The sequence below is a fragment of the Pezoporus flaviventris genome, unplaced genomic scaffold (assembly GCF_033815535.1).
Source record: "Pezoporus flaviventris isolate CSIRO_AGI_PZ_B2104156 unplaced genomic scaffold, CSIRO_AGI_Pfla_v1 ptg000030l, whole genome shotgun sequence".
Lineage (NCBI taxonomy): Eukaryota > Metazoa > Chordata > Aves > Psittaciformes > Psittacidae > Pezoporus > Pezoporus flaviventris.
Genome location: NW_026892578.1, coordinates 6,802,004 through 6,825,391, shown reverse-complemented (window position 1 = coordinate 6,825,391; position 23,388 = coordinate 6,802,004). Strand labels below are relative to the sequence as shown.

Genomic DNA, 23,388 nt, shown 5'->3' with positions numbered 1-23,388 from the left:
TTAGGAGTCTGTTAGACTGTTTTCCAGTTGAACAGGAAGTGTATGATTAAGGTAGGTATTTGGCGTAGTCATATTCACTTACAAAGAATGTACAGTTTCCTGTACATTCTATTAATACCGTGGGACTGGTTTCTCTTTTTGCAGTTTTTAACCTCTTCTTGCCATCAATTTATTTGAAAGCCTTTTTTTTTCGGAGTAATTGCTCACCTTCAGGCTATCCCCCTTTCCATTTATCGTGGTGGTGTTATGGCACTGAGAGTTCTGGCTTCTCACTGCTGGTCTACCAGTTTTTTGCCATGTCAAGGGAGCATCCAAATTTATTTTGCAAATGGAAAGATCTATCAGTTAATATTTACAATGCTTAACTTCAGATGGAGCATTTGAGCTCTTGACTGTGAGCTAATCAGGTAGTAGAAAGTAATCCAGGTCATAAGTAATACAGTTAATATTAAAAAGAAAAAAGGGAGATAACAAGTTAAGTGCTCTGTTCACTCCACAGTAAATTAAGCTTAACAGACTCTTCATATATGTGAAATAGGTCATATGATTTCTGCTAGCCTCAGGAATTTACAAATTAGGTCATCACATACGCAACACTTAGTTTCACTGAGCCAAACCATCCATCTTGACACAATGGGCATCTTATGTCTTATATAAACAAACGCATTTTCATTAGATAGAAATACTATCAGTGAATACTACTGCTCCCAAGCTCTATGCTACTCAGGGTTACCTTCATTTTCAGGAACACTAGTTCTGATATTAATAATCCAGTATTGCGAGTCCTTGGAGCAAAGAGCCTTTGAAGCTTTGCAAAACACATCAACAAAAATGGTGCCAGAATTAAATAGCCACATGAAAAGAAGGATGAAAAAAAAACATTAATTTATACTCTAGGTGAACCACTTACATTGGGACTGTAAAATGTTGACTAAGTGGCCTTGAAAGACAGAGAATGCCTGTAAGTGAGATTTTGCCCTGTGTTATAAGTGCTACAATGGCCTTTTAGACTGCATAACTCCCAGCTTTACTCTACTTATGATAGTTTGGATAAACAGCTTTTGAGAAGCTTTCTTCAGCCAAACAAAAATAGTTCATTGAAAGCTCTGCAGGGTGCTGCATGTTACTGCAGTGATGGGAACACTGCCCTGAGAGCCTCACATTTATCCAGATGGAAATCTTTTCCTCATTGCAACAAATGTGCATTCCACCGCCGTATCTGAGAACTAACTGAGAGACTGTGTGCCCCCAGTCTGGTCAGTGTTGCCTCTCCTTTCCTCATTTATTTCCTTCTGAAACTCTTCATGAAACTGGGGCCAGGCCCTGCATCTGGCTAGATTTCAAGGAATTGCCGATAAGTGTCTGAAGCTCTTGCTCTTGTTCCAGCTCTAGGAAAATCCCCATGTCCCTTGTGACAGGCTTCTGCTCTCTCTCTGCAGGAGACCCAGTGATAAGTCATGAATAGAGAGTGAATTAATTGCTGTCTTGGTGGCGCAGTTGGTCACAGCAAGTGAAGGACAGATAGCTTATATGTTGAAGATGGCAGTAGTCTCTGCTGGTGTGCAGCCTCTAAGAATACAAACAAACAAAAAGACTGAAATGAAAATAAATGTAGGGTTTATTTCCTGGTTATATTTATGGACTACCTTTTAGCTTAGTAAATAGGTGTCAGACAACTTAGTCTCCAGCATTGCTAAGAACCTTCAGTGTGAAACTCTGGCTTTATAATCAGATGACTGGCCTAATTACACTCTTTTCTTCAAATGTCATTTCTGGCTTGATTTCAGTCAGCTGGAAAACTGCCATATGCCTTGATAGGTTTGGTCTGCTTGTTCTTTACTTCTCATTATCCATTTGTAAGACACAGGAACAGGAGTTACCGTAGAACCAGTGGTGATGGAAAGGACTTCATTTCTCATTCTGAGGAAGGTAACATCACCTACTGAAAGTTAAAAGTATATTTCCCTGCAAATGTACTTTTGTTTCTGGGGCATTTGCCCCAGATGTTTGCATGTCTGAGAAATAAACGCTATGTTTTAAGCCAAGATTTCAAAAGTAAGACTGACTATATTAGTGATAATATTATGCCTTCATTCCAAAAGCTAAGGTAGGCCTGAATTTTCTATGTTCACTAGCTCTTTTCAAGCACTGAAATTTTTTTAAAGCTGTCACATTTTGTAAAAAAAAATTGTCTAGACTATTCTTAAATAATTATTCTTTTTGCTCAGAAGACCTAAACTTTTTAAATGATTGAAGCCAAAGACAGGAGCAGGCTGGCCTTCCAGAACAGCACAACCTATGGCAAGTATTTCATATTCACTTCAGTCATGGGCCTAATAAATTAGTCACATCTGATTGTACTTTATGTGAGCTATTGACCCATGTATGAACTACAGAAAGGCTTTTTCTACTCTCTACCCTGCTCTACCCTGCACTACCCAGCAGGAATGCCTCATCATAATTTCTAGTCTTCCCACTTCTGGCAGTATTGCTTAGGGCAGGTTCCACAATGACAAATGTCACTAACAACTTCACTGAGGCATCAGAAGCCAGGGGATCTTACCTGCTGTGCAACTCACATTTGGCTATGAAGTTTTAAGCTTTTCCCGTTTGTTTCCCAGTCACACATCAAGAAATGCTATCACCACATCTGTAATAGTAGTTGATCCAACACAGATCTGCGGAAGACCAGAGACTGATTTGTTACTCTAGTGTCTGTATGATTGATAAGCCTCTCCTTGAAAAAGTCAAATGAAATAATAGGTATGTAAACAAAGTTATTGTTTCATCTGATTTTTTATTTTTTTTTTGGAAAACAGTGCAGGCATTCTTTACCTTTTAACTCTGTCTATATGTCCACAAACCTCTCTTTATCACTGAGAAATTTCTTGAGAAGCAGAGAGATAGCACACACTACATGGACTGGATGATGATGATTAAACTGTCAAATAAGCGTATCTTCAGCTAACTAGTACAGAGGTCAAAATATATCGGGAAAATGCAATTGCTTATAAAGAAACAAACCGAAAAAGCAGATTTTTAAAAGAGAGTGACACCTGCCGATTACTCTGATACAAATGTACGAGACAGGGTTTTGAACACCCCTCTTTACAAGCAAATATCAAGAAGCCTGGGATGAGGAGCAAAGTGAGAACAAAGCTGCTGCAGTGGGTGAGCATGGACTAAGTAAAAGATTGGGTTGGTTTGGGTTTTTTATCTGTAAAGGTGGCCTCTATTTTTCCTTCAGAGAGGACTTTTTCTTTCTTCCTGTAGACAAAGCTGACACATCTCTGGAGCAGGGGTTTAATGCCTCATTCCTTGCACTAAACACCAGTACCCAGGGCTGTACTGCTGGTGGGGGTAGTGCCTATTCTGGCAGCATCCAGCACCATTCCCAGGAAGCTGTACAGAAACACTGAACTTTGTCCCACAGAGCTGTGCTTTCCTTGGGCAGCCTCTGCCTCTGCCTCTGCTCTTGCTGGCACCTGCTTTTGCTCACCCCTGGCTGAGAGGCACCCAGCCTCTGCCTTCCAGTGAGTGGATCCACCAGATCATAAATAGCAGAAACAACGTGTGAGCAGGGTTACAGTGTGTGTATGGGGGAAGGGGTGGGTGCAGTAATCAACAATCTGTGTATTCTTTCCCTCTTTAGTATTTCAAACAAAACTCCAGGTTTTTGAGTGTCGGTAGTGAATGGCAGGTGTTTCGCTTTCATCATTATTATTGCTGGAGATACTGCAGTTTTACAATCTGTGCACTAAGCATGATTTACCTCCAGATTACTTCCATCTGATCTTCTGTTTCTTTAGCAACAGTGCTCCTAGTTGCTATCCTTTTAATCTCATTTGTCAGCCCTGTTTCTGTCTCCAAATTGTGCATTCCTCTTGCCCTGGCTGTAAGGAAAGCAGTGTGTTCCAGGAGGTGTAGTTTGAAGCCAGAAGGCACAATTAGATCATTTAGATCAGGGACTGCTAATCATGATGTCAAAATGCATGAGACAATTTAAAGCCTAGGGCCAGACCACACCATTCTGCTGTTGCTCTGAAGGCAGGGTGCTGTGCTGCACAGCAGCAAGGCCAGAACAGGATCGCCATAATAAATTACAAAATTTTGGTTGCTTTTCGTTAAAGTTTTGACTACTGACATTGCTCAGCAAGAAGTAGTAATACAATGCTGTAATCATAGTAGCAGATAACAAGTACTGATACTATCCAGGACAGTAAGGACTATGCTCTCCCAGTGACCACTGTTGCAGCTGATTGCCTGAGAGTGCAGAACAGAAAGGAAAAAAGACAAACCACAGAGCATCTCCTGATTTTTGGCTTCTACCTTTCTTGCAAGGACATCCCTTGTTTTCTGGTTGATGAACAGCACCTGTTTTTTGCTCACCAGCTGCAAGCATTGAGGAAATGACTGTGTTCAAGCCAGCTGGAAGCTTTTTCTTCCTTGTATTCCCTACTTGTTTCTCCTCTCCTGAACGTGTTAATGCCTAGAAGCTATGGGAGAGAGGGAGAAAAAAGACAACAAGGTGGAATTGTCTGTTGCATGTCATGTGTTGTGTGTGCTTTTTAAAGAACCATAATGGAAGCCAAAGTTTGTGGGTTTAATTGCATTTTAATATAATGCTTGATATGATTAGCCTGTTATATAGTATATTTTTATAGAAGGTTGAAATTGAGTGTTTATTCTTGGATCACAGGTAAACAGCAACAGTCCTCTGTATCTCTGCTTGAAAACGCTTGTCCTAATACTTATAATTCACTATTTAAATGCAAGTGGTAAATGGTTTGGGGGTTGTTTTTGTATCAGTGTGCAAATAATTTTTTTTTTGGTACCTGAAGCTGAGCAAAGAAAGCATGAAAGTAAATTCTTTTCTTGTGTCTGGTTACTGACTTTTAGCTTAACTGACAAGAGCTTATTCCAAATCTTTTTTGTTAGAGTGGTACCTTTCTTAGCATTTTTAAGAATGAGAAGTTCCTTCCAACTCTGAAGGATTCCCACTGTAAGGAGTGATGTTGCCAATCTTCCAGCAATAAGGATAAAACATGGAATATGTCTGGCATCAACAAGTGTTTTGGTCATGGGCAGGTGTTTTTGAAGTGGAGGTTTGCCTTCTATTTTTCTCTGCAGGACTTTAAGAAGAATAGACTCAAATCTGGGAATATATTCAACAAGTGAAATATCTGGGGGATGGGGAACTGCCTGGAGCCAAGCTGCAGTAGGAAAAGTGGCTAATTATCTAGCAGTTTCAGGCTTGCAGCTTGCTTTCTGTGAAGCAAAACTGGAAAAAAAAACCAAAACAAAACAACAAACAAACCCAAACCAGGGTCTGCATAAGGCAACTGGCTAGATAAAGCTATATAGCGCTGCCTGGATTTGTTACAAATCCATTTGAGCTAGGCCTGCCTAATTCAGTCACTCAATAAACCAAGCAAAAGCTTATTTTGCTAAATCTCTTCAAGTAACTGCTGAGGCAGCTGAAGGCTTTGTGGCATTCTTGGCAGGCTGAATGAATTGTATTGTAAGTCAATTAAGCCTTAGTTAATGTTTGGTGAAGTTGGTGAAAGAAGTGGTAGGGCACTTGTGTAGTATCAGCTCCAAGAGAGAATAAGATCTACTGGCAACCAAAATTGTTTAACTAAGGTGAATAGTCCACACAGTATTGTGCTGGTCTGTTTTTACTCTGTATGGGTCTTGAGGGTTTGGACTCATTTTGTAGAAATAGTTTGACTGAACTATTATAACAGTCCTATGATGTTTTATGTGGAGGTACTAGGTTGAATAACTGATGATGTGTACTTCTGGTTGTAAATGAAGTAATATTTTTAGCTAATAATAAAACTTGAGAACTCTTCAGTGGTGATAAAGTGCAAGACTGTACTTCCTTTTTGTCTTGAAAATCATCAGCTCTAGTAGATGCTAGGGAATCTACAGTTGCTTGCAGTGATTCTTTGCCTGGGGAAGAGTCCTGTTGAGAGTAAGTTCGTACTGTGACATGTATTCAGAGCCCCCTTCGTCTGTGCAAAGACTAATCAATCCATAGTAGTAGTATTTTAAGGTAACTTTGGGATTATATGAACCAGAATTTATATAGTGAGAAAGGTTATTAGTGTGAGAATGAAAAGCAATCTTGAAATAGAAATGTTTTGCTGAGAAGCATCTTCTTCAAGTCAAGGGCTTTTCAAGTTATTTCAACTCCTTAGGTGAGAATCGTAAAATTAGCTTTAATTGAGCTCCTTTAGGTAGATTAGAAAAAGGTGTCTTATGAAGTGTGTCCCGGACAAGGTACTACATAGTTTATAACAGACTGTTGCTCTGATCATGTTTACTGTGAACTGTTAAATTTCGGCTATTACTCTGTGGAGTCCCACAACTTGTGTTTCTTTACAATACTTTTCTTTCTTTCACTTAAGGTATACAGTCATGATTGTATTATGCTCTGCTTAGAATGATAATTGAACAATATATCACCTTGCAGAAAATACATGCTCTGTTTGACTTCATTTTCTAAATAGTGGCTCTATCTCAGCAAAATCAATGACCTTTCCCAAGACTTGTATTTTCTCCAGATGAATTTATGAGATAATTAATCTTTTACTGTCTTTTGATTAAGCTCTTGTTCTCTCAAAGCAACTTTTCTCATTCTTGAATCATTTATATGACTCCATTAAAAATCATGTCATCATTGCTCTTTTCCCCCTGCTTTTTTTTTATCCCTCCCTGACTGTGAGCCCCACACCATTCTAAAGTTGTTGCTCCCTTTGTACAAACTCTTAGAAAAGTAGTCTAAGGCACCAGGCTCTTACACAGGTGTAACTTACCAGTGAAATCTAGAAAGAGCAGATTTCTTGAACAGAAGTATGCTATAATCTCATAATGCTGCTTTTCCCTAGATGTGCACTGAGTACAATAATATCACCTTGAATAATTCTAAGGCAAGTACAGGCACCAAATTTTATAGTTTAGTAAGACTTTTTTCAACAGTTGAATGCTTGTGCCAGTGGTTTCTAACCTGTCCTCTGAATGTCATTGTCAATAAAGCTACAAGACCTTGTAAATAGCTTGTCAAAGCTATTTATTTACGAAACAAAAAGTCTTGTAAATAAAAGTGACATATATTATATACAGTGACCTATAATTTCCTAATGTTTTGCACTTACATGATGCATTAAGCAGATGTTGCAAAAATCACTTAGTGATAATAGCTGCCAAATGATTTTTAGAACTATCTCAACTACATACTTATTTAATGTCTTCATGTATTTAAACAATAAGATCTGTCTCTCAGGTAGAAGTCTCTTTCTATGCCTTCAACATTACAATTTCCAGAAATAGAATAGCTTTCTAAGTAATCCTGAAAATTTTTATATCTATGTATCTGCATGTTTTATGTCCTACTTCTTTCAGCCCTATTGCTTTCAAGAATTATCAGTGGTTAGTAGCTAAACTCATGCATTCTTCCTTCATGTATTCCTGAAAGATGATCACTTTGAGCTTTAAAAATGGTTATTTTATAATATAAAGTATTGTTAGATAGCAGCTTAGGATATAGACTTGAAACTGTAAGCAGTACATTACCTGAGGAGAAATTTGTCCTTGACCCTATCTTAATCCACAAGCAGGATTACCACAGGGATCAGCAAATATCCAGCGTTTAGCACTATGGGAAAACAAAGTGCTAGGATGGGGCTGCAGACATGAGTAAAAGTAGATTTCATCATTCTCTTGTTTTCTTTTTGGTTTGGTTGTTTGTTGGTTGTTTGTTTTGTTTTTTTTCTTTTTGATGTGACAGGGGTGGAAAGCACTACTCTTGTCCCCAACTTGGAAAGAATGCCCAAGTGAATGACGCAGGTTGTCAGGGTCTGCTTATTTCCAGGGTCCTTTAGAGGCCTTCCTGATGCATCTCTAACTGAATGTATTCCTCTGGAAGGACCAGTATAATGCCCTGTAACTCTTGAGAGGTGGAACACTGGCAACAGAAAATTCTTCTTTCCTTAAAATGAGTAATCCAAGTATACAGATAAAAATTATCCAAGTACAGAGACGAAAATTACCCACAGTGCTTCTAACTCAAGGTTCCACCACAAAGCTCTGTGCCAGCTGACAGAACTTTGGGCTTACTTGATTGGATGTGGGAGATCTAAATGATGAAAATAAATAGGTATGGAGAAATGCCAGCAGCAGTAATGCCTGTCAGTTCCTCACTGCAACACAGCCTGGGGCAAACTGGTGGAATCCCTCTTGATGGTGATGGTTAGAGGTAAAGGGTTGAAACAGGGCTCCCAAGAGAAACGGGTAAGTTTATTGCTGACACACTTCAGAAAGTCACAAAACTCCACTAGATCCATTCCTCACTTGTCCAGAATGCCTTAGGGAGGACTTTATAGCACCTAGTGAAAGATGAATATCTATAAAGGAAAATTAGATGTCTACTTTGAATTCTAAATGCAAAATCAGTCTGCATGTTGGGTGGACTGTCTCTCACCTAACTCCATGCAACATCCCTGAGGCAGGGAGATGCAACTGGTTTTGTTTGTTAGATAGAGAACAGAGAGACTTAATTATCACAGTTACTCAGAAAGGCAGAAAATAAAACCTACTATATGCTGTCACCACTGATTATTTTTATTTTTTTTTCCCAGTTTGATGGTAAAACTGGTGCCAAGTAGTAGTTGTTTTGACTCTTGACTACCTGAAGTACTTAATGTACGCTGTTGGATAATGTGGAGTGCCTGCAAGATATGTTTGGCTTTACGTCTTGTGTGGAACTCTGCTGGCTTCAGGTTGGGCTACTGATGTAGAGTTTGGCAGGAGCAGCCCAGTCTCTGCCAGCAGAGAGTGAAAGGCCCCGAGGAATGACCAGAGCTGTTTCTCAGGGATGGTGTCCAGCAATAGGTACCAAGCACTGCAGTGGAATACTGGGTCAAGAAGGCTCCCTCCTAATAAGACAACATTTGCCAGGCTGCTGCAACAAGTCTATACGACTGGGCTCATAGGTAAGGGAAAATGTTTTAGTGTGACCTTGAAGGGAATTCATGTAACCAGCTCATGTGATCACTCAAAATGGTCCGTTCGTCACTGATACAAATCCTCTCAAAAGGTGGGGGGCAGCAGGAGGCGGAAACGCGGGATGAAAAGGAAAAATCCCTTTTAAGGTGAGTAAAAATACTGCAATCTAAAGAGTTTTAAGGCAATGGTAATATTAGTAAAGAGCACCGTGAACAGGAAGAATTAAAAACTGTCTCATGTTTATAATGGGTATTTATTTTGCTTGGCCTAAGATTTTTCAAATGTTGGTCCACTGTGAGAGTTTTCTAATGTAGGAATTATTCCAAAAAAAAACGTCTTCAGTATTCCATTTCTCTTTAGGTAGCAAAAGGCAGAGGAACGAAAGAGAATGGAGAAGGAAAAGAACAAAGTTTGTACCCACAAAGTACAAGCATCTCATAGATGAGGCTGTTAGGTCCCAAGGATATATGGTGGTTATTTCTTCAGATGAAGCCAAAATGCAAAGGTGTCAGGGAAACACTGTCCCAGAGCACTTTCCTGCTGTGGCTTTGATCAGACCTCAGCAGTTTCAAGATTCATCATTCTTTTGCCAAATACTTAAAAAATCAACATGGAAAATCTCTTCCCTTCCATTTGCTTTTATTACTGTTAAGTATCAGAGACTCCGCGATGGATCTCTTCAAGTAAATTGGTAGGTAGGGTAAGCACTGTGTCCCTTAAAGCCACAGGGTTTCGGGCTGGCTGTACCAAATGCATTGTCATCTCCAAGTGCTGGAAATAGATGTGGCTTCATTGAATCATGAGCTAATGAACTGTAGTCTTCTTGGCCTAGTCTGTAATTACTCAGCAATCACATAACCCAGCAAACCTCAGCATGCTTTGATTCAGCATATTTTCTAAGCAGACAACATCTTCTGTCTACTTGCTCTGTTTTGGCCAGGGATAAAGTGAAATGTTGGTTTATATCCTTTTCTCCATTTTATATGGAGTAGAGGCATGCTTGAGAAATCATCTTGCTGAGTCTGGCGATCAAGATGTTTGTTAACATTGGCTAAAAATTTAGGGGCTCTTACAGTTATCTTCTCTATGTTAAAATGAAGTTGTGAATTGAAAGTTTGGAAAGGAATCTGTTAAAGAAGCCAATGAGTTATGGCACTTTAATTCCCTGATCCTCAGTGAAAGCAAATGAAAACCCATCCTTATGTGACCCTTTCCACCTCAGTAGCTAAGCATCTTGAATATTTCTCTGTTCATTCCAGAATCATTCAGGGATCGCCCATTATGGTATGACATTCACCTGACCAAACACTGGTTTCACCCAGCATCTTTGTGTGTATGGAAATGTGTGGATAATCTTGAAAAATGGATTGACTTACCTAATTACCAAACAGGTATGAACAACACTAGCTTAGGCTCTATTTGAGTTGTCCACCTTAATGTTCTCTTTTTTTTTTTTTATGCTTTAAAACCTTAAGAAAAATGGCTTCAAGGTATAAACAGTGAATCTTCAATGATCACTGTCACCATCCTCTCAGTCATGGTTTTGACTACTTTTATGGGATGCATTTTACGCTTCTAAACAGCTATCAAGGAAAAAACCTCCAAAGGCAGATTTAGCCTTCCGCTGAGCAGGCAGCAGTAAGAAATACAAGACTTCTACATAGAACTATAGATGTTTGTAATTGTGCCCCTATAGACTATCTCAGTATAGTAGTTTCAGTCATTACTGCTTCCTGTACTGCTCTGTTATCTCTGCAGAAATATTGTGGAGATGCTGAGCAACACAGAGCACATCTGATCTAGTAAGGGATCATCTTCAAGTTGTGAACAGCTTTTTGAACAGACCTGCACCTTTAGCTTTAGCTGAGTACTAATAAGTATCACAGACAGCGTGAAGTACAACATGTTGATGTGCAGAATACCTCTGCAACAGTTAGAAAGGTTTTTCTTCTCGGAAGGTGGTCCTGGTGCATGCTAATTTGGTGAAAGCAATTTTATTGCATGTGAGATGCCAATAAAAATGGTTTGGATTAATAATTGGCACTATTTCAATGCCAGTTCTGGAAAAACAAGGTTCATTTGAGAGTCATATTGGAAAAAGTCACTTGTAAAAAGGGATGTTGCTCATACTAGTTAAAAAAAAAAAAAACCAAACAAACAAAAAAGGCAAACCAAAAATCCTGCAGCAATGTCATCCTAGCCAGGCTTTCTAAGGAGATGTTACTTTGCACTGAGGTTTGCAGTGAAATAGCAAAGATTTTAGGGCTTTGAACAGTATTAACAGCTGTATTTGTGTAGGAGTAGATGAAGCCAAAGTTTATTATAAGCATGCTCATAGAACTTTAGAGGTTTGACTTTAGTAAATGGAAAAAGGCTGTTTTAGTTTGTTTTGTGTTATTTCCCTCCCCCTGCCAAATACCCCTGGAAATATCTTCTTGCTCGGTCAGCCAGCTTTGTTGATTAATGCTTTTCTTCTTAACTCTTAGTGCTTTTTCATAAGGGTGACATAGAAGCAATTTCACAAATTTCTGTTTCTTTCAATATACATTCTTCACTACTGTAAGTTCACTCAGAAAGCTTGCCAAAGGTAGAAGGGACTACATAGATGCCAGTAGTGCTTTTAGTACTCTCATATCTGTGAAAAAAAAAAAAAACAGATAAAAAGTGGTACTATATAACACACAATTACTCAAAAAGTAAGTTTTCGCTGGCAGAGAATTTGTTTGTATGCAGCAGGGAGTAAACAGAAGCTTCCTATGCTCAGGCACAGTGAAAAACTGGTTAGCTGCAGAGGAGGAAATACTGCAGGGCTTAAAATGCACAGATAAAAATGACCTCATTTCTGCCGCTCTGTTACAAAGCTCTCTTTGAAACAGTGAAACGGAAAGAAAAATAAATTAAGAAAAGGCGGAGGAGGGAAACAACAGAAAAGTCCTGTTTAAAACTTAGTTCTGCTGAAGACAACAAAGTAATCACAGCTGTTACCTCTGTACTTGGTCAAGCATGCTGTGATTTGAGAATTTTTTTATTTTTCTTTTCAAGACCAATATCTTTGCCCCACAAAGCATAACAAGTTGGTAAGCAGACATACAAAACAAGTATTGCGGTAAAATAGGTATAGGTAGAAGTAGCCCAATATGACAAATTTTATCTTGTAAAAATAAGTTAATATAGGTGTAAATTCAAGGAGGTCAATGAATAAAGAACTTCCAACAACCCTGCTTTTCCCTGTCACTGTATTGAATGAGTCTGATAGTTTAAGCTGCTTCATCTTTCCACCTTACTGACTCCTACTGAGTTTTCTAGAACACAATGTTAAATTCAGCATTCACTGTATTCCAGTAACTTGGAGAACTGAAATGACAGTAAATAGGTGAGATCTCCCCCAAGTAATTGCACAGGACCTTTGGAGTTATTGTAAGAGTTAAGTTCTGAAAGAGGGGGGAAGGACGCACTAAACTTTCAGTTCTTGGGGGTGGGCAAAGAAAATGCTGTCTAGATATCTTCAGTACAGGTAGGTCTACTCTGCCTGAAAATGTAACAAAGAAGAAAAGCCAACATGACAGAAGGGGGAGGACAAGCTAGCCTGTTATCCTCTCTGGAAGGCTGGAAAAGCAGAGTGAGAAACAAACTGACAGGGCTATTATTGTCATTACTTAGAGCACCTCTTGTTATAATTGTTATTTATAGTATCTCTTCTGAGGCGTTGAAATAGAGCAGATAGAGACACAAATCTGCCCAGAATTAACTGGATAGGGAAGCTAGCACAGGCAGTAGCCATGTTCTGCCAGTATTTCAAAAATAAACACTTTGTACTCTGCCTGGAATTCATGTAGAATCTGTGCAGCAGTTCCAGTTTGCTGGCAAGGATCCCAGATGGAGTCTGCGTTGCAGATGAAAGAGGAGGGATGGGAGGGAGGAGGGAGAGTGAGAGGAAAAGGAGCAAGTCCCAGCCTGCTTCCTCCCATGCACTTCTTAGAGGATTAGGACTGCTCAGCATGCCAAGGAGCAAAAGGGATTTCAGAACAAGAATAATTGAGATGAGGGTTAGTTTTGCACATTGTTAAAAGGGGTTGGCCTTTTCTGTTAGTCTTGATGGTCATTTATTTTGTCTTACTAGCATACAGAAGGGATTTCTGTAAGAAACTCTGCTGATATCTAGAAGCTCAAATTAGATTTATGAATTAAGTTGGTTTTATTCATTTAACAGTTAAGGAACCTGCACAAGCCCTAGGGGCCCAGTAGTGGATTCATCACATCCTAGTGAGGTTTTGCCAAACTCTTCTTTCTAAAAGGAATCGGCCTCTAACAGAAGAATGTCCATATTGATGTTTGAGGGCATTTTTTTAAACAAGTCCGTTTGTACTTCTACTTCCTCAGTAGAAAGCTCCTAAAATAACTTGCATTAAACCAGGAAGCACAGCCAATGGTATTAAAATCCAAGTATCTTTTAATACCACCACTGTGCATTCCTGGTTAGAAATTCATAGCTTTCCTGAGGTGTTGGACAAATTCTCTGTCTAAATATCAAAGTGCCTGCTGTGACAGGCTGGGTCTGCTGCATGAATGTGTGGAGAGAATGTGGAAGGCAGCAGAGCTGTTGTACCAGTTTGGAAAGCTTATCAAATGTCCGGATCAGTCTGGCTCCTTTGCTCCACTACAGCTTCCAAAGTCTGTGATGGCTCAGCTACTCAGTGTAGGCTGAGAACAGTTTCATTGCAATAGTTTTGGCTTAATCATGCACCTGAAGTCCATCAAATGCAATGCTGCTTACCGGTTGCTGGGAAAGCAGAGCTCTGTCTCCATTGTTAAAGCAGTGTAAAGACATTCCCATTACAGGTAAGGACCAGAACCATTTCTACTTCTTCCTTCTCACAGGTTAATGCCTTCATTCACTTGCCTGATCATCACCTTAGCTCTGTCTTATGGAACCACAAGCTATGGTTCACTGAGGCTTCAGGGGAACTGCTGTCAGGCTGTGATTCTGAGGTACTGCTACCATACTGATCAAAATTTGAGATCCTAGTAGTGAGTCCTTTGTTTCACACTTATATAGCCTGCTTTTCAAAGCATGACGTTAGGCTTCTGGCCTTGTCTGCATTAGCAGTAAGATCTTGCTTCAAACAGCTGATGCATTGGCTAAGAGGGATTTTGCTGCTTCCCCATTAATCTCTAACTCAGCCAGTTGGCAGGGAGAATGAGGAGCTCTCAGTAGTGCCCTTCAGGATCTTGCCAACAGAAAGGGGAAGCATGACCAACCTTATCGAAAATAATAGAATCAATTTTTTTTATTTTTTCTATTCTTGTTTTTTTTAGACCATATTGTCTCAGCCATAGGCAAACAAGCACCTAGATGTTATTTGGAAAACTCATCCATGGACCCCATGTTCTGACTCTTTTAATGCTATTTTTCCGTGAGGAATAACAACATCTGCAATTTTTTAGTCCTATGTCTCATCCTTTGAAACACATAGGGCAGGAATATACTCTGGCCAGTTTGGAATTTCTCTGACATTGAAAGGTAGCGGTAACATTTATATGTACCAAAAAGGCAGAAAGACGTTCTCTCAGAGCATGCTGTATTTTTCCACTGGAGAACATGCTGATTTTGGAGGGGAAATAAAAACAAACGAAACAACAAGTCAAGATGGACCTTTTCAGTTCTCTGTTTAGAAGAGTTTATAAACGTGCTTTTAGTTGTTACAGCAAGTAAATATTGTTATTAGTTTCAATCTATTCCTTAATAGAGCAAACAGCATCTTTGTTCTTGTGCTGGTTTGAAATGAAAAGGCGTGGAAAAGTGGGCATTTCACATGGATGGGATAGTTCAGGTGCTTATCTCTTTTCACAGTGAAGGAATAAATGTCATCTCTAATTTATTTCAGTGTACAGCACAAAGATGAGCATATGCCAGTCCCCGATGGAACCAGTTTACTATGTACTTCTGCATGATTGTTTGCATGATTCCAGTGCCACGTTATCTCTTAGTCTGTGGCCATTCATGAGGAAAAGGAGTGCATTTCACAAGCCATTCTTTGTCCAAAGTGACTAGGTTTGCTCTCTATTTCAGCAAAGAAATTGCTTCCACTCATAAAATTTGAAAGTACTAGATGTCATCCAAACCTAAGGTTGTTACAATCTCTTCCCAAAGAATTATACTGCCAGTATTAGTTTCCAGGATGGCTTTTTCTGAGGTAGCTTTGGTATTTTCTAAGCTCACAATAAGGGTTAGATTCTTTTCCTGGACCTTTTCACATGGAAAAGATGAAGGGTAACGGGCACAAGTTACTCTTGTGTCCAATCAGAATCTGTCCAAGAGGAAAATATTCCACAATAAGAATCAGCCACTGGAATAATCTCCCCAGGGTTGTGATGGAGTTTCCAATCTTGGACGCTTTCAAGATTTGGCTGGATAGGGACATCTAGTCTAGGCCATTTTTGCTTAGAAAAGTTGGCCCAGATGATCTGTGAGGTCCCTCCCAAAGTGGTATTCTATGAAAGATAATTTGTGGTTAAGTAAAAATGAGATCTTATTTTTACTTATCATTCTCTTGTTTGCAAAATGGTAAAAACCTTCCTTTCGGTAAACGTCAAGAGTTCTGTGCACGTATTGAGTAACTGGCACCTTTAACACTTGTTTAAAGCCACAGACATTTAGCCTTCTTTCAAAAATGTCCACAAGTCCCCCTGGAGACATTGGCAGCAGGGAACAGGCCAGAACTTGCAAAACTGCTTGTTGTGTTATCTGGCCCTGCTTGTCCTCACAAGAGCCCTTTCTGCCTTGTAGCGTCAGTTCAACAGGCTCTGCAAACATGTTTAGGAATGTAAGGACTATGTAATCAAGGCCCAGCAGTTATGCCCTTCTCTGTTCTAGCCAGCCACAGGCATTTGCAATATGATTACGGTAATGCAGGGCAGGTAATGAGCAACCTCACAGACAAGATCACCACAGCTACTGGACTCTGATTTTTACTTTTTAATTTTTATCTCAACAGAATGTACGTGGCCATCTGTGTACCTGTTTCATACAAGGGGAAACCAGAAAGTTTACCAGGGCAAACAATGGTAAGAAAAGACATTTGTTGTCTTTTAGGGTTGTGCTTGAGAAAATGCAAATTAATCTCTCTTCCCCATCACCTTATCCTCATGAACTCATCGAGAATCCAAGAGCAGCTAATACAGGATTAGCTATTTCTAACTCAAATCCTATTTGAAGGAATTGAAATTTGAAAGCACTTGACATACCTAGTGGTATTTCAAGGCTTTTTACCCTATTTCTATAGGACATGATAGAAGTTTAAGAGTATATATAGAATCATAGAACATTTAGGGTGGGAAAGGACCTTAAGATCATCTAGTTCCAACCCCCCTGCCATGGGCAGGGAGACCTCACACTAAACCATCTCACCCAAGGCTTCGTCCAACCTGGTCTTGAACACCGCCAGGGATGGAGCATTCACAACTTCCCTGGGCAACCCATTCCAGTGCCTCACCACCCTAACAAACACGAAAGAATTTCCTCCTTATATCCAATCTAAACTTCCCCTGTTTAAGTTTTAACCCATTACCTCTTGTCCTGTCACTACAGTCCCTAATGAATAGTCCATCCCCAGCATCCCTATAGGCCCCCTTCAGATACCAGAACGCTGCTATGAGGTCTCCACGCAGCCTTCTCCAGGATGAACAGCCCCAACTTTCTCAGCCTATCTTCCTATGGGAGGTGCTCCAGTCCCCTCATCATCCTTGTGGTCCTCCTCTCCACTTGTTCCAACAGTTTCATGTCCTTTTTATGTTGAGAACACCAGAACTGTACACAAGACTCCAAGTGAGGTCTCACAAGAGCAGAGTAGAGGGGCAGGATCACCTCCTTTGATCTGCTGATCACGCTGCTTTTGATGCAGCTCAGGATATGGCTGGCTTTCTGGGCTGTGAGCGCACACTGAAGCTGGCTCATGTATGTTTTTTCATCGACCAACACCCCCAAGTCCTTCTCCGCAGGGCTGCTCTGAATCTCTTTTTTGCCCGACCTGTAGCTGCGCCTGTTTATAATACATAGTATGGTACATTTACTATGCATTTATCACATTGAGGTACCTAGTAAGCCGCTAGTAGCCATTTCATTACATATTTCATTTGTATTTTACTTAAGGTGAACATTTGTAAGCTGCCTCTTACAAACACATTCAGCAACTGAGAAGTGCTGAAATATTCTCAGGGTCTTCTAGGAAGAAAACTAAGTTTAATCCCGTTGCTGAAACCTTGATTTTGCAGATGGTCCCATGGCTGAAGGAGCACTTTCCAGATGCTCTGTGTAGCACACAAACTTCCTGTGCAAATTCAAATAAACTAATAAATAGGTAATGCTGGTTTTAGAAGACTCAAGATCTTCTGTAAGTATTCAGGAGCTCCATCTGCTGGCAGTATTTCATAGCTGTTTGCATCTATACTGAGTCCCCATAAGACTTTAATAGCTTAAAGACTACTATAAAGCTTACAAATGTTTTTGTAAAACTGTCTCTTTAATTTCGATTTCAGGAATTGCCTAAACACTTGGTTAATTTTATACTTGTTTCCAAGAACCTATGTATCAAATTCAAAGCCCAGTTTTTTACTGATACTGGATAATCATCTTGGTATTGGAGATGTCGGTTGTGATGGCAATGATACAATGAGGTAAGAATGTGTTTCAAAAAATAAATTATCCCTTCCTGGTGAATTTCAGTGAAACAAATCTGATGACACTTAGTATTAGAAAATACATTAATAATGGTTGGAACTAGATGATCTTAAGGTCCTTTCCAAACCTAACTATTCTATGGTTCTATGAATAATGGATTAGTTTAGATAGATCAATCTCTTTTCAAATCATGTACAAAATAAATGTTATACAGTAATTCCTGCTGGAGTAATAGTTGTTATTACTCAGCATGCTTGAGCAGCATTCTTGAATTTCTAATCTTTAGCATATCCAGTCAGAACTTTGCAAATGTCTGTACACTGCACTTGTCAGGCATATAATTTATAGTTTCCACAACTCCAGGGTTGAGATATGAAGGACTGAGACTAGGATTTAATATCATCTAACAATTCCAGTAGGCTTGTTTATGAAATGACAGCTCAGTTTGTGTGATATATTTATCCCCAGTGCAGTCAACAATCTGTATATAGATTAGTTGATAGAATGATTGTGCATCTATATACATATATATGTATATCCTGCATTTAACCTATTATACTCTTGGAAATTGTGTTGTACTGCATCTATTAATGGATCATTTTTCACCATGTTGCATGAGCTTTAGATATGGGATAGACCTGAAATGCCTTCCCCTGCCAACCCGCCCACTCATTTTATTATAACGACACATGCATCCATGGAAAAATAATTTCTAAGTACTCAAGGTATCTCAAAAAATATGCAATAGAGCTTTTGCAGATAAACAGAGAGCTTTGTAAATTTGATGGTGAGGTCCTTGACAAAACTAGGAGTGGGATACTACAAACTTCTGTGTGATACATTTTTATCAGAGATGGGATTTTTCTCTTTAAGATCCCTAATACTGATGGCTTGACAAAGGTCAGAGTGAGACTTTCTCAGCACATTGCTATAGCTGCTGTCTGTACTCCAAGCAAAGCAGCTTTCCTGACTGGCAGATACCCTATCAGATCAGGTTGGGCCTCTCTCTAATGGATCACTGCAGTTTGTCTAGCCATTGTTGCTATTAAAAAACCCTTTGAATAAACCACTTTAAGAATCAGTTAATCTAAGGATTTGGGATCTCAATGATGGGCAAAACTAAAGATGACCTGATTTAGTGATAGATTTCTGTGAGAAAATCCCCACATAAAGCACACTCAATGTGGCTAGATGACAACAGAAAAATGGGTGAAAATCTAAACAGTGAAAAGCACACAGAGGTAGAAGCACAAAGAAACAAAATTGTGTCAACACTGTATGTTCAGTGGTATTAAGATTATATTAAGTGTAATATCTTTAGTATCCTGGCAAAATTTTCATAGCGAAGTGTGTCAGACCATGGAAGAGTTCTCCACAATTACAGTTTAAAACAGTTTTACTTCAGCCGTGTAAATTCCTGACAGAAAACTTTAGCCACCACATATGGCAGAAATAATTAGCATAGCTCTTCTGGTGTGATTCTTGACTTACTAAAGGAGAAATGTAATCATGAACTGTACACTTCAGAAGTGGGTACCGCTGACTCTGTAAGTCTTTTATTCTATTTAAGCTTCTTATATTTTTCACCCCTTTTCTTTTCCTTTAATGTTGTGTTTTATAGAATCACAGAACAGTTAGGGTTGGAAAGGACCTTAAGATCATCTAGTTCCAACCCCCCTGCCACAGGCAGCAGGACCTCGCAGTAAACCATGTCACACAAGTCTCTGTCCAACCTGACCTTGAACACCATCAGGGATGGAATATTCACAACTTCCCTGGGCAACCCATTCCAGTGCCTCTCCACCCTTGCAGTAAAGAACTTGAAGCTTCCTTATATCCAATCTAAACTTCTCCTGTTTCAGTTTTAACCCATTATCTCTTGTCCTGTCACTACAGTCCCTAATGAAGAGTCCCTCCCCAGTATCCATACAGAATCATAGAATCATAGAATAGTTAGGGTGGGAAAGGACCTTAAGATCATCTAGTTCCAACCCCCCTGCCACGGGCAGGGAGACCTCACACTAAACCATCTCACCCAAGGCTTCGTCCAACCTGGTCTTGAACACCGCCAGGGATGGAGCATTCACAACTTCCCTGGGCAACCCATTCCAGTGCCTCACCACCCTAACAAACACGAAAGAATTTCCTCCTTATATCCAATCTAAACTTCCCCTGTTTAAGTTTTAACCCATTACCCCTTGTCCTGTCACTACAGTCCCTAATGAATAGTCCATCCCCAGCATCCCTATAGGCCCCCTTCAGATACCAGAACGCTGCTATGAGGTCTCCACACAGCCTTCTCTTCTCCAGGATGAACAGCCCCAACTTTCTCAGCCTATCTTCCTACGGGAGGTGCTCCAGTCCCCTCATCATCCTCGTGGCCCTCCTCTGGACTTGTTCCAACAGTTCCATGTCCTTTTTATGTTGAGGACACCAGAACTGTACACAAGTCTCCAGCCGGCCATTGAGCCATTGACCACAGCCTTTTGCGTGCAGGCATCCAGCCAGTTTTTTATCCACCGAGTGGTCCATCCATCAAATTGATGTCTCTCCAATTTAGAGACAAGGATGTCGTGTGGGACAGTGTCGAACGCTTTACACAAGTCCAGGTAGATGACAACAACTGCTCTGCCCTATCCATTAGCTCTGTAGCCCCATCGTAGGGGGCCACCAGCTTGGTCAGGCAGGATTTCCCCTTAGTGAAGCCATGCTGGCTGTCACCAAGCACCTTGTTGATTTTCATGTGCCTTAGCATGCCTTCCAGGAGAATCTGCTCCAAGATTTTGCCAGGCACAGAGGTGAGGCTGACTGGTCTGTAATTCTCTGGGTCATCCATTTTCCCCTTCTTGAAAATGGGGGTTATATTTCCCTTTTTCCAGTTGTTTGGAACTTCACCTGACTGCCACGATTTTTCAAATATGATGGGCAGTGGCTTAGCAACTTCATTCTCCATCTCTTTCAGGACCCGCGGATAGATTTCATCAGGTCCCATGGACTTGCGCACATTCAGGCTCTTAAGATGGTCTCGATCTTTGATAGCACTTCAGGTTTTGATAGAACTTCAATTGTAATGCCTAATGTCCAAACACAGCCATCTTAGTGTCATTTGTAGACACACTACCATAGCTGAGGCATCTGCTATGTAGGGCTTGGAGGAAACATCGTTCTGGGGGTCAATCAGAATCAATCTGGGGGCATACTAAATGGCTTATAAAAAGGCTCTATGCTTAGGTAACTGAAGCCTATGCATTAGCACAAACAATCTGAGAAGAGTGAAAATCTGAAATCTTGCTTCTTTTATTTTAAAGACTGCTATTCTTCCCTAGGCACGGCATCCTGCACTGACCGGTGGGCTCTCTTTTGGTAAGGGGTGTTCTGGAGGGCTCCCAACAAATGAAATTGCTTTTAGCAGGATACTGCACCAGCAAGGTTATTCTACAGCACTTGTAGGTAAGAGACATAGCAATTTGCTGCCTTTCTATTGTTTGCTATTCAAATGAAGCTGCTGCTGTAAATATTTTTCTTTGCCAAAATGTCTAGGATCATTTGAAGTGGAATTTCTTGTATGCATAACTTTCAAAATCAGCAGGGTTTTCATAACACCATCCGCAAGCCCCAGTGTCAGCACAGCATATCTGAAAAATCCAACATGGAGATATATGGAATATGTAGATGTACACTCCAAACACGAACAAATGCAAAGGAAAGAATCTTTTTTGCCCAGTACACATTGGTTTAGGAACAACAGAGATGTTCACTGATCCATTATGGTAGAAACATGTTGTCTGGTACCCAGATACCACATTGGTCTTAAATATATCTGGTGGCTACATTTTCTGCTTATTGATACATCCTGTTTGTTGTCACAGTTTAGCTCTAAAAGTAGTTTACTTCTGAAAATGAGACTCTGACAAGGAACAGCTGAAAGAATTGCATTGACTTCAGTGGGAATCTGGTCAGAATACAAGTCCAAGAAGAACAATTCTATTCACTCTTTGCTAAATTTGTCTGAACAGCAATTAAAGGCTGGGTCTTTCAATCACTTGTCATTTTTAAACTCTTTGATGTAAATGATGTCATGCGCTTAATTGTAATTACCATGATTTTCACACCTCTACTTGGCTGCGGCACACTGAGGTGTTATTTAGCTCCTAAACTGAAGTCAGCCTTTGTGATATGCTGACTTCACAACAGCTTGTGCAAAGTGGTGAACTTTCCCTAGCTCACTGCAGTCTTCTATTGCTTATGCTGTAAACTACATTCAAATACATAAGTGTAGAACTGGTTAGCAGTTCTCAGAAGTTATTTATCTAGGTAACAGTCCCTAAGCCTATCCAGCCTTCAATGTCAGGATAATGACACTGCTCTGTAATATGACTTCATTAAGGTTGATCATCAGCGTATGACATACTCTGATATGTCCAATTGTACTGGGTAATTGGAATGGCCTACTTTTGTTACTATTTCAGGATGAATATAGACACACAGAGCCAATATGTACACCTTCTTCTCGGAATCTGTTCCTTGATTGTGAAGGTCAGATAGAATTTGTGCATAAATTATTTCATATTTTTGTGCTTGGCTGCTTGTTTTGGCACAAGGGTTTCTCCCATCAGGTGACCCATTAATGTGAAAAATAATAAGCATCAATTATTAGAACTTCTTATTCAGGGAAGCCTCTGAGCTGGACCACTGCCCTGTGAGGAATTTTAACAGATAAGTGAGGAAAAACAGCTGTTCTAGGCAGACAAATTGCCAATGCACAATTGTTCCCTGAGTTTGTCCCCATTCCAGACCAGTTCCTCCCTTGGCTGCACCTTAAGCAAGGAGTGCAGCCAACCCATTAGGCGTACAGGCAGACACACCCAAGAATAATGATGCTGGATTGAAGATCTTTGTTTTATATTTTCAGGGAAGTGGCATATGGGTCAGAACTGCAAATCCCACTGTGATCACTGCCATCACCCTTTAAATCACGGCTTTGATTAATTTTTATGGCATACCTCCCACCCTTCTGAATAAGCGTCAAGACACAGGTGACCATGAACTGGCCAAGTTTTCAAGATACATATTGGCTTTATACTCAGGTGATCATCCTTTCAGTGCTTACTCTTTTGATTGGAAAACTCACCAATTTATTCTCAGTAAAATGGAAAATAATCGTATGTCTGGCCATCTGTGGTGTTCTGTATTTCATCTCCCAGTTCTCCAGCTATGGTTTCACTAAGTACTGGAACTGCACCCTGACGAGAAACCACGATATCACTGAACAACTGATAAACCTAGAGAAAAAAAAAATAGTTTTAATATGCTGAAGGAAGCAGTTTCATTCATTGAAAGGTAACAAAAAATTGTATTGCCTTTTTAAGGATTTTTAGAAATAATATCATGACTGAGTCATACACCACTAGGTTAGGCAGCTGGCATGTGCTGAGCTACCTGTCTGGATGCTGGCAAGTACTGTTCTCCTTGCTTCTGAGAGTCTGTCACTTTTGGCTATGAACTTTCCCAGTTATTTAATGTTCTACACATGTCTAATTTGGAACAAGAAAGAGAAAAGGCCCATTACTATTTTGGTCTTGATACAGAATCAACATCTTTGAGGGGTGTTTTAATCCACTTTGTCTCCCAAAACCTCAAAACTGCACAGATGTCAAAATCAAAAATTTTTGATTTAGACCACAAAAATAATTTTTATTGTG

The 23,388-nt window shown here is 39.9% G+C and overlaps 1 pseudogene; it reads left to right on the top strand.

The window, feature by feature from the left end:
• The first annotated feature begins 9,063 nt into the window (after window positions 1-9,063).
• On the top strand, window positions 9,064-23,030 carry LOC133272473 (arylsulfatase D-like; annotated as a pseudogene).
• The last annotated feature ends 358 nt before the right edge of the window (window positions 23,031-23,388 follow it).